The sequence below is a fragment of the Octopus bimaculoides genome, chromosome 8 (genome assembly GCF_046866305.1).
Source record: "Octopus bimaculoides isolate indiv1 chromosome 8, ASM4686630v1, whole genome shotgun sequence".
In the NCBI taxonomy this organism is placed as follows: domain Eukaryota; kingdom Metazoa; phylum Mollusca; class Cephalopoda; order Octopoda; family Octopodidae; genus Octopus; species Octopus bimaculoides.
In genome coordinates this window covers 29,730,840-29,742,031 of record NC_142935.1, presented here as the reverse complement: position 1 = coordinate 29,742,031, position 11,192 = coordinate 29,730,840, and the positions used below count along the sequence as shown (strand labels likewise).

At 35.8% G+C, this 11,192-nt stretch overlaps 1 protein-coding gene across 3 annotated transcripts in view; it reads left to right on the top strand.

The window, feature by feature from the left end:
- LOC106871354 (uncharacterized) overlaps window positions 1-11,192 on the top strand; it is a 210,490-nt gene that overhangs the window by 179,266 nt on the left and 20,032 nt on the right. Inside the window, exon 1 of one of the 3 annotated variants that reach the window (XM_089356289.1) lies at window positions 3,086-3,201. The exons of the other annotated variants lie outside the window; for them this stretch is intronic. The gene's annotated coding sequence lies outside the window, so the exon portion shown is untranslated. Of the gene's footprint in view, window positions 1-3,085; window positions 3,202-11,192 lie in introns of those variants that run through there. 3 annotated transcript variants of the gene reach the window in all.

Below are 11,192 nucleotides of genomic sequence, written 5' to 3'. Positions count from 1 at the left end.
TAATATACTTTTTGATGCCATCAAATACCATATACTTTTCTTCTGTTCCTGCAGCAGGATTTCTAATATTCTGGTAGATTTTTGTGGCCTTAGATTCCCTTATGCCTTACTTAACAGTTGGGTTTCAAATGCATCTGAGTCAGTAGATTAAAATATTGGCTTTGACAATTAAATGCTTATCTTTTACTTGTGTCAGTCATTGGACTATGGCCATGCTGGGGATCTGCATTGAAGAATTTTTAGTCAAACAAATTAACTCCAGTTGGTCTTTTTTTTACGTCTGGTGCTTATTGTATCAGTCTATTTTATCAAGCTACTAAGTTAGGACATAAACAAACCAGCACTAGTTGACAAGCAGAGGGAAGGACAAACACATACATGCATACACACTTGAAAGACTTTTACATAGTTTCTATTTATGAAATTCACTCACAAGGCACAGGTCAACTCAGAGCTTTAGTAAAGGACGCTTGCCCAAGATGCTGTGTAGTAGGATTGAACCCAAAACTGTGGTTGCAAAGCGAGCTTCTTAACCACCCAGCCATGCCTGCAACTATGTTATAAAAGGAAAAGACGCTGAAAAGTCTGAGAGAAATAAACAATTACAAAAAGTTATGAATGTTCTTTTTTACTGTTTATTAGATTTGGTCTGCCTTGATTGAATAGACTCATGATCAAAGCCAACTCAGCCATGACCATCTCGTCTTGTGTATTCGACTACATTGTACAATGTATTCTGTCATGTTGTTTGGTTCCAGTTGAACTCTGAATGAACAGACTGATGATAAAAGAGATGTGATTACTATTTCTAGCAGGTCGAATGACCACATTAGGGTTCCTTCATTAGATTGTCCTGTTGTATAATTATTAGAGGAGTGTATGAATGCAGAAATGGGGGGAGAAATGGTGAAATGAAGAACAGTAAAAAGAGTTTAGTGGATTTTTCCTATTTCAGATCTGATCAAATGTATTAAACATTTGAAGGCATTGGCATGGCTGTGTGGTTAAGAAGCTTGCTCCTCGACCATGTGGTTTTGGGTTCAGTCCCACTGTGCAGAACCTCGTGAAAGTGTCTTCAATTATAACCCAGGTTGATCAATGTCTTGTAAGTGAATTTGATAGATAGAAATTGTGTGGAAGCCTGCTGTATGTGTGAGTGTGTGTATGTATTTGTGTTGCATTTGTGTAAACTCCTAAACCGCTTGACAGACGGTGTTGGTTAGTTTATGTTCCCATAGCTTTGTGGTTTGGCAAAAGAGACCGATAGAATAAATACCAGACTTTTTAAGAAAAACCAAAGTACTTAAGTTGACTCATTCAACTAAAGCCCTTCAAGGTGGTGCACAAGCATGGCCACAGCCTAGTGGCTGAAACGAATAAAAAGACAAAAGAATCGTACGAAAATATGTCAACTGTAGACTTTTAGTTTTTTTTATCCAAGATTTACATAAAACGAAATTTGCATTTAACTGGGTAACATTTTATAATTCTACCCCAGCCGTTTCCTGTAATGAAATAATACTGACTGCAAGCAATATTTCAACAGCTAAGATTTCTGAAAGAGGCCTTCATGTAATAATATTGTGAAAGAGTTTTCGTGTGGGGGAGGTGGGGGGAGGGGAGGGGTGGTGCTAGTTTCACCGAAAGTCCGTCCATGCCCTACTTTGGTTTATTTATCCAGCTTATGGCCCTGTTTGAGACGGTTAGGTTCGTTTTATCTCTGGTCTGGCTTGGCTTTATCAGTTAGCAATTTGATCAATGAATGAAGAATTTAAGTGGATTTTAAAATGCCTGTATTTTTCAGGATCTTGGCGACCTATCATCTCACTCACTGCCAACAAACAACATTAAAAGCCCCAGTCGACTGTTCTATATTGATCGATGTCCACTGCTGTCACCTCCAACACCCCCCCCCCCATCCTAGTTTCTTCTCCTGCTGTATTTTTTATCAGTCTCCCTCTCCCTCTCTCTCTCTCTATATATATATATTCTTTTATTTATTTCAGTCATCTGACTGCGGCTATGCTGGAGCACCACCTTTAGTCAAGCAAATTGACTCCAGGACTTATTCTTTATAAGCCTAGTACTTATTTTATCGGTCACTTTTGCCAAACCGCTAAGTTACAGGAACGTAAATACACCAACATCAGTTGTCAAGCAATGTTGGGGAGACAAACACATACATACATCCATATATATATATATATATATATATATATATATACATATATATACACATATATACGACGGGCTTCTTTCAGTTTCCGTCTACCAAATCCACTCATAAGGCTTTGGTTGGCTCGAGGCTATAGTAGAAGACACTTGCGGGAGTGGCTGTGTGGTAAGTACCTTGCTTACCACATGGTTCTGGGTTCAGTCCCACTGTGTGGCACCTTGGGCAAGTGTCTTCTACTATAGCCTCAGGCCAACCAAAGCCTTGTGAATGGATTTGGTAGACAGAAACTGAAAGAAGCCCGTTGTATATATATATATATATATATATATATATATATATATATATATATACACGTGTGTATATGTTTGTGTCTGTGTATGTCCCCGTAACTTAGCGGTTTAGCAAAAGAGACCGATAGAATACTAGGGTTACAAAGAATAAGTCATGGAGTTGATTTACTCAACTAAAGGCGGTGCTCCAGCATGGCCGCAGTCAAATGACTGAAACAAGTAGAAAGAAAAAAAAAAGAATATATATTTGTTGTCATAATAAAAACAAGTTATTAAACGAAAGGATTCTTAGTAGTTTTTGTAGTGTACATATTAAGGCTAAGCAGACCGAAACTTCGAAGTCACTGTCGACACTATTCTTGGTAAAGAACAGTATATATAGGCCTATATAATGCTTTTGTAACTTTAAATATATTTACTACAGCCAGTTCTTCGGATGTCACCCACTCAGTTAATATATGACGTGTGTATGTATATGTGTGTGTATGCGTGTGTTGGCGAGAGAGATTGAGTGGAATTACTATTTGTTTATTACTTCACGAATGATTACGTGTGTGTGTGTGTGATGATTCGCTGTTGACTAATTCCACTATGGATGCTGGTGTTTGCTACTGCTGTCGCCGTGTCGTTCTGGCGTGGTTGTGGCTGCTGCTGTTCTTACCATTCCTACTGCTACTACTACAACTACATATGATATGAGAAGCAACCTTGTTAATAGAGAGAGAGAAAGAGAGAGTATGTTGCGGTGTTTTTACTAGCTGCTATGCAGAATGCCAGTTTTCACATCGCTCTCATACCAAAATTCAACAACATCGAACCAGTCTCCTCTGTATAGGCCATTATTAACTCTACACACAAACCTCACCTCACATTTTCAAGCACCGACGGCTTCCTTTAGGATTCCTCGTGCTTAACTTTTCATAGAGTTTCTAATTTAAACATTTCTCTCGACCAACCGTGGTGGTTGGAGGTGGCGGAAAGAAAGAAACCGAATTCCAACGTACATAACTTGTGTGTATATGTGTTTGCATGTGCGCGCGCGTGGTGTGTATGTGTGCTTGTATGTTTGTGTGTGGAGGAGATTAAAAATTCTCGACCGAGGTTACGTCTCTTCGAGAGCCATGTTTTTAAAAAAAAAAAAAAAAAAGAAATTCCATTGACAAGTTAGCTACTGATGCAATGGGCGCACAATGGACGTGCAAGTTGGTTCTGGTCTTTTACAGTTGACAATCCTGACTGCCTGTCTGCCTACCATTCCGTTGTTGCTTCGGTGTTTCCACTAAGTATTGGTCTGGGTTGACTTGTTTTACTGGTAGAGAGGGAGGGGGTTAATGACAGAGTAATAGAAGGAGGTGTGTTAGAAACGAGAGGGAGTGCGCGGAAAGAGGGTGAAAGAATTTGTGTGTTTGTCTAGAAGAGCGATAATCTCTCTGCGTGGAGCCAGTCAATGTTTATTATAGCTTCTTTTCCTCCCAAATAAATCCATTTACTCATAACTTCCTAAATAGCTATTGGATATTTTCAAGAATTGAGCACGATCAACATAAGTATTGAGTTTCAGCTGTAAAGAAATTAATATAACTCTCACGAACTCTACGTTTCTGTGAAGGCACACACTTTTCCTAACTTTTTAATCAATATGAACTTCATAAATCTTATTTACCAGCATCTCGACATAGTAATATAAAATCATAAAATACTACCGTTGAAAGTTTAGCTTGCTTTTATATCTTTATTTTATGTATGTTTCTGTTTGTGTATTTTAGCCCTAAAATAGTTGACTCAATAATAGCGATTTAGTTATTTAATCTTTATAACGTAGAAGCTTTTAATATATTCATCGTCATCAGGCATTTTAAGGAGAGGTGGAATGGAAGAGTATTTCTCTTCTCTTTTGTGAAAGTGTGGATTGAAAAGTTTTCAAAATACAAACATTTACTCAAAATCGTGTTCTTGGATTATGAATTAGGTGTTCCCCGTGTTTGAAATTTCTTTCTAATGTTAATTAGTACCCACAGAAGTGTGTTTGTTATTTTCCCCATCTTTTTCCCTTCTGGCTATCTTTGAGAGAAGTAGTTTAAGATATCATGGAAACAAGTCGTTCGGTTAACCACAAAGCCATGGTTTTTTCTGCATATCTCTTTATCTAACTTCATGATAAAATAACATTACAACCACTTGTAGTTGGGTCTCCTAGCGAAAAATTAAGGATTGTTGTTGTTATTATTATTTAACCCCAGGTCACCATTCATTGAACAGGTCTGTGATCAAAAGAATCCCATCGTTTTATGAATCTCTTCTATTCTTTCCTTGTTTCAGTCAGTAGACAGCGGCCATGCTGGGGCACCGCCTCGAAGCGTTTAGTCGAACAAATCGACATCGTTACTTTTTTAATTATTATTATTTTTAAAGTCTGGTACTTATTCTTTTCAGTTGACAATTTTAACTACCGAACCACCAAGTTAAGGGGACGTAAACAAACCAACACCGATTATCAAGCGGTGGTGGGTGATAAACACTAACACACACTCATACGCATGGAAATCCATCGTTTCTTAACCTGGTACTTGTTCTATCAGTCTTTGTTGCCAAACCACTAAGTTAGAGACAAATAAGTAATGTTTTGATGTTTTTTGTCGTGGATTGAATCATTATCTCATTGATCCGTTAATACATCGCCTACTCGTGAAGCATGCAATTATTTATTGATATCCTCCATTTTAAAGGGGTTTTAGGCGAGCTGGCAGAATTGTTAGCACGCCGGACAAAATGTCTAGCGGCATTTCGTTCGACTTCACGTTCTGAGTTCAAATTCCACCGAGGGTGACTTTGCTTTTCATCCTTTCGGGGTCGACAAAATAAGCACCAGTTTCGCACTGGCGCCAATGTAATCGATTCCCCAAACATTTCAGGCCTATTATTATTATTATTATTATTATTATTATTATTATTATTATTTTAAACTGCTGTCCAGTTTAACATTACCATTGGGACTTTGACTACTTTAGCAGAGTTTGTTCTGTTACAAGCATTCACTCACATTTTCTTTACAGATTGTCAGGGTCGGTACTGGATGCATTGATCTCACCATTCTAGTAAAACCTGTAAAGGGCACAAGCACTGCTCCTTTGCCTATGGCTAATATACCATATTTATTCAGTGTGTGATCTTGACATTGTATAATTGTTAGAAATGAGGGTCGTCATTTGCAATATTCTTTGAAAGCATGTCTGGCCATGTGGAAATATTAACTTGCTTGGGAACTGCTAAAGGTTGGCAACAGGAAGGACATCCAACCATAGAAAATCTGCCCAGGCAAACATGGAAAAATGGATGTTAAAACGATGATGATGTAATAAGCCTTGCTAGGATTCACAGTTTGATACAAGGCACAAAAAATATCTTGAGATAACATTTTATGTTCTTGTTTCAAATCCTGCCAAGACTGAAAATGACTTTCTTCCTTCCAGAGTTGATAAAACAAGTACCAGTTGAGTATTTGGATCATTGTAATCAACTCTAATGAATCCTTCAGATTTGATCCCTTGTATCAGCATCAATATTAGAAATCAATATTTAGACGGTATACCTGCCTTTGACCTTTGATTTCAGAGTCAGTTCTATATTTTCACCTATTCACATATATTCTACCTACAATATTAAACATACTTCCTCTACTCCCTCACAGTTCAGTACCTTATCTACTTGGCTGTGCTGACATTCCTAACTTCTGTTAGGCTGTGGTCTGTTTATAAATTATAAAATTGTTTAGATGATGTATTTATAGAGTAAACTTTGAATATAATTGACTGTCAGTCCTAGTTTGGTATTTCTATTCCTGGATTCCTAACTAAACTACTGTTTGACATAGATGCTGGTTGTTATTGAGAATTTTAAGTAAATTTATATCAATGTTTCCACAAAAATGTTTATTAAATTTCTGTTTTCTTCTTGTTTGTAAATTATTTTACAAACACCTGTCATCGTTTAGATGGTATTAATTAGTGTGCTGTTTGTTAGGGAGGTGATTTTGTGTTTGCTGATTCCCAATTTGGTGTTTTACTAGAGAAATAATGTCTTCAAAACATTAAATCATTGCAAAAGTTTTGAAGGAGTTTTTTTCTTCTTGTTTTTTTTTTTTAATTTGTGGGTAAGTAGGTAGACGTAACAATTTGATGGAAATGAGAGATAAGGTTCAACCAGCCCCTCAAGAACTGGAATTCAAATCAGATAATTCCACTTGATCCATTGCAAAATGTTCAGCTAATTCATTTGCCATCTGTTGTTGACATGGCTCTATTGAATGGTTCTCATGATTTCACCCCCACCCCCACTCCCGTCTCCTCTACCATCACCATCTCCAAAGTTACTTTCGTTTTCAGCCCCTATCTTACTCATATTCGTGTTTATACAGTAGTAATGGCTTCTAACGATGCCATTTTAATTGTTTATCCACAACAATCTTACACTAATTTGAAGCAATTTCTTTCTTCTTTTTATTAGATCATTTTACTTCATTAACAATTACTGACTATCATTAACTCCTCCACCATCACCACCACCTTACTACAAACACACACACACACACTCACACTGCTTTGTCCTGTTCCCTATTCCGTTACTACCTCCTTATAATTCCTTGCTAGACACCTACCTTTCTCTCTGTATTTTACTATAGTCTTTCACTAGTCTTTTTACTCTATGCAATGAAATGAAAAACATAAACCGTTTATAATTTCCAGAATATCATTTTAGCACAGATGAAACATATGCAGCATCGCTTTTCCATAAACATTCATTGGTAACGCTCTCATACTTAATCTCTTCTCTTATTTCATAGACAAATATTTTGAACAACTGGTTCTTCAAGTTTCATCCATTTCTGTTTCCATTCGAGAGATGGTGTCTCTATTTTGAAATGAAATTCTTTCTCTTGTAGCATCATCAATAATAGATGCTCAGATAATTCTTCACTTCTTTTCAACTGTTTCTCTATGTTCAGTCACTTTCTCTCGGTTTAACTGGTGCTTCTCAAAGAAATTGTTGCTCTTTAATTGGAGACAATTTATTCTTTTATACAGAAATATGGTAAATTCCTGTTTTTAAAAATAGTTGTAGAAGGAAATATATAAGATTGTGCAAGCTATCTTTTACAGTACAGGCTTTTTACTAATCCCTATAGTATTTTGGGTTTTTTTCTTCTTTTTTTTTCCTAAAAGTTACCAATAAAAATGTTTGACATCTTGACAAAGCATTTTGGGGCTGATATTGAAATCATTAATGTAATTGGTCTTTTTTTTTAAGATTGAAACTAGATCTTTTGATCAGATGACTATTAAAAACAATCTTATATGAAGTAAACTAAGTTTGCAAAATGGATTTATGTCTCAAAACAGCAGATTTTTCGTAGAATATTCAGAACTGGCTTCACTGAGGATTAATTTGGAATATCAGTGCTCCCAAGGAAAGTACAGGGTAATTCTCTCTCATAAAATTGTGCAATTAATTAGATTATTATGACTTGTGAAATTTGAGACTTGGTAACATTGGGGAATAATTAAATCAACCCAGCACTGAAGGTTCTGACATTAGATGTCAGCCTGGCCTTGCCTCTGCTGTAGCGACCTCAATCTACAACTAAAAACTCATTTGCCTAACAGTCTCCTGGGCATGTGGAAAGGGAGGAGCCATGGTGGCAGTAGGAAAGGAAAAACTACAACCTTTAGATTGTATGTGATGTGGACTCACACCGTTGCAATATTGCAGTTTATTAAAGAAGCCAAATTATTTCTCATTTTCCACGCTATTGAGTTGGCAGAATCATTAGCACACCAGCTTTTCTTCCATGTTCTGAGTTCAAATTCCACTGAGGTCGACTTTTCCTTTCGTCCTTTCAGGGTCAATAAAATAAGTACCCCCCCCCCCAAAAAAAAAATTTAAGGTCTTATTCCTATGTAGAAAGAATTATTTATTTATTCATTTATTACAGTTTTTTCTTTAGTGCCTTCAGTTTATTAAACCAAGGATCAACTGGCTCAGTTTTGACTCTGTGGTTGGTTATTGCCGATGGCTTATCATGTCAGTTTTCTAAAAACTGTGTCTGTGAAATAAAAGAAAAAAAAATGTTCTAAAAACCTTTGAGAAGATATCAGTCATCCTGTAGAAAGGTGCAGGAAACTGTGTGTTTGTTATCTGATAAACCTGATGACTTGTCTCCTCTGTGCTGTGTGTGGTAATACTAGGGCCTGGCTGGCCTTTGCAGGCTCCATTTGGGTTTATTTGGAATATCTCAATACAAACTATATAGTATTTACTATGACTTCACCTGATGCCAGTTGCCTGGCAACACTGAGCAAACTTGTGTCAAAATACAGGTGGCTCTACTTATCTCGCATCTTGCAACAACAGACTATATGTTTGAAAACTGTCGAAATTTCTCTCTAAATTGGTTTCTTTTTAAAGAATTCTTTGAAAAGAATTTTTTAATCATAATCTCAAAAAATTTACTGACTTCAAAATTTGTGCAAGTCTATAAACAATTCTATTTTCAGTTAGTTCTGCAATCTTTAATGTTTAAATCATTTTTACATATATAGATTTTATCACTGCTTCAGTCAGAAGTTCATTTTAACAACTAAATATTCCCAGTTTACTAATATTTATTTAGAGAAATTTTTCTTTTCCATTTTTTTTTTTTGTATATGTATGTATATGTATATATAAGCTAATAAAAGACTTACTTGTAGAGTATGGTGTATCATTTCAGCCAATTACAGAGAATATAGAGAAAGGCCCATCTCCAAACTTTTCTTTTAATTTTACAGTTGGTCACTGAGCATAATTAGTTCAATATATATTAGAAGTTAGTCAGTTGCTCCACAGAACTTTGGAAGCTACTCCATCTGTTCAAAAGATTTAGTGATTTTCCAAGCACTTTTATCCCTTTAGACTATACTTACAAGAAAACATTAAAAGTTAAAATATGATATTGGTTTCTTTGTGGATACACTTGTTATTTTCCCCTCTTATAATTCTTTTAACTGCATGTTCATCAGGGTATTAATATTTCATTATGTAGCATGGTAAACAGAAACCACAGATCGTTTTGGTTGTTGTCAATTTCAGAGATTTTACGGTAACGGAAAATTGCTCAAAGCATCATATCACATCCCATCATATGCAGTAATGTTATGGGAAGTTTAGTTTTCCATTTTTATAATCCTCTAACCTATGGATATTTTTTATTACAAAATACCTCTTTACTAACTCACCATCAACATTTCAAAATTCACTTGTTTCATGTTTGAAATGTATATAATTTTTGCTGTAGAATGAAACTTGGCAACGTGGTGTGGGTATCATACCTCTAGTAGTTTCGCATTCATTAGAGTGTATTTAATTGCAGTTGCTATGATGAGTAGAAGCAGCTCATAACTATATGAACATAAGCTCTTCATTTTTTTTTTTTTTTAAAGTTCTGAAAGTTTAATCCCCATGACATGCTGCTGAGAGCTTCATGTGTATCTCCTGTATTTCATTCCATGATCTCATATACTTTTTATATTAAATGTAAGAATATACTTTGGTGTATACATAGATATGACTACATGCTGTATCTGGATGTTATCCCTGACTCCGAAGAGGCATTTCTGTCAATGTGAAACCATTCTCTTTATTATACAGAATCCATAGAAAGTTTACAAGAGAATATGTTTTGGTTTTTAGCTGCCTCAAGAAGAGAAAGGTTTTGATAGAATAAATATCATTAATATATCAGTTGGGAGACAGGCATTGTATTTAAGAAATTATTAATATTAGTATTCTATATTGATATTATTATTATTGGTGAGCTGATAGAATCGTTAGCATACTGGGCAAGATGCTTAGCTTTTCATCTGTCATTATGTTCTGAGTTCAAATTCCGCCGAGGTTGACTTTGCCTTTCATCCTTTTGGGGGTCAATAAAATAAGTACCAATTGAGTACTTGGGTCAATGTAATCGACTTACCCCCCACCCCCGAAATTGCTGACCTTGTGCCAAAATTTGAATGTCTTTTTTTCTGTTGTTAATACTCTTTAGAAATGCATAAACATCATAACTTCTCCTTATATATTTTTATTAAAAGTTCAGGTTGTTGTTTAAGCCTAGGTCAACTCCGAATGTGCAGATCTATGATTTTAAACATTGCAGTATGCCCACCACCCCCAAAAAAGGGGCTATGTCAAAACCTACATCATCCAACATGTCCTTTCTTTAAGGTGTAAGTTTAGGAAAATTTAGCTGCTATTTCCTTGCAGATCAGGCACTGGCATAAAGGCTCTCTTGTTAATTTATTAGAAAATTCAGATTTTATAAGCATCATCACCATCATCATCATCATCATCACCATCATCACCATCATCATCATCATCATCATCATCTCATTTAATGTCCCTTTTTCATGTTGGCAAGAGTTGGGTGGTTTGACAGGGTCTGGCAAGCTCCAGGACTGTGTCAAAAGGGTGAAAGGCAAAAGTCGACCTTGACAGGATTTGAACTCTGAATGGGAAGTGTCAGAAGAATCACCACAAGGCATTTTGTCTGGTGTAGTAATGATTCTGCTAAGTCACCACTTTAGATAAAGAAACAATAAACCCATCAATAAATCTGGCAATTTGCAAATTTTGAAGTAGGACTACTTCTAATAGAATATTTCAACTGTTGGTTCTCTCTTTTGCCAATTCTT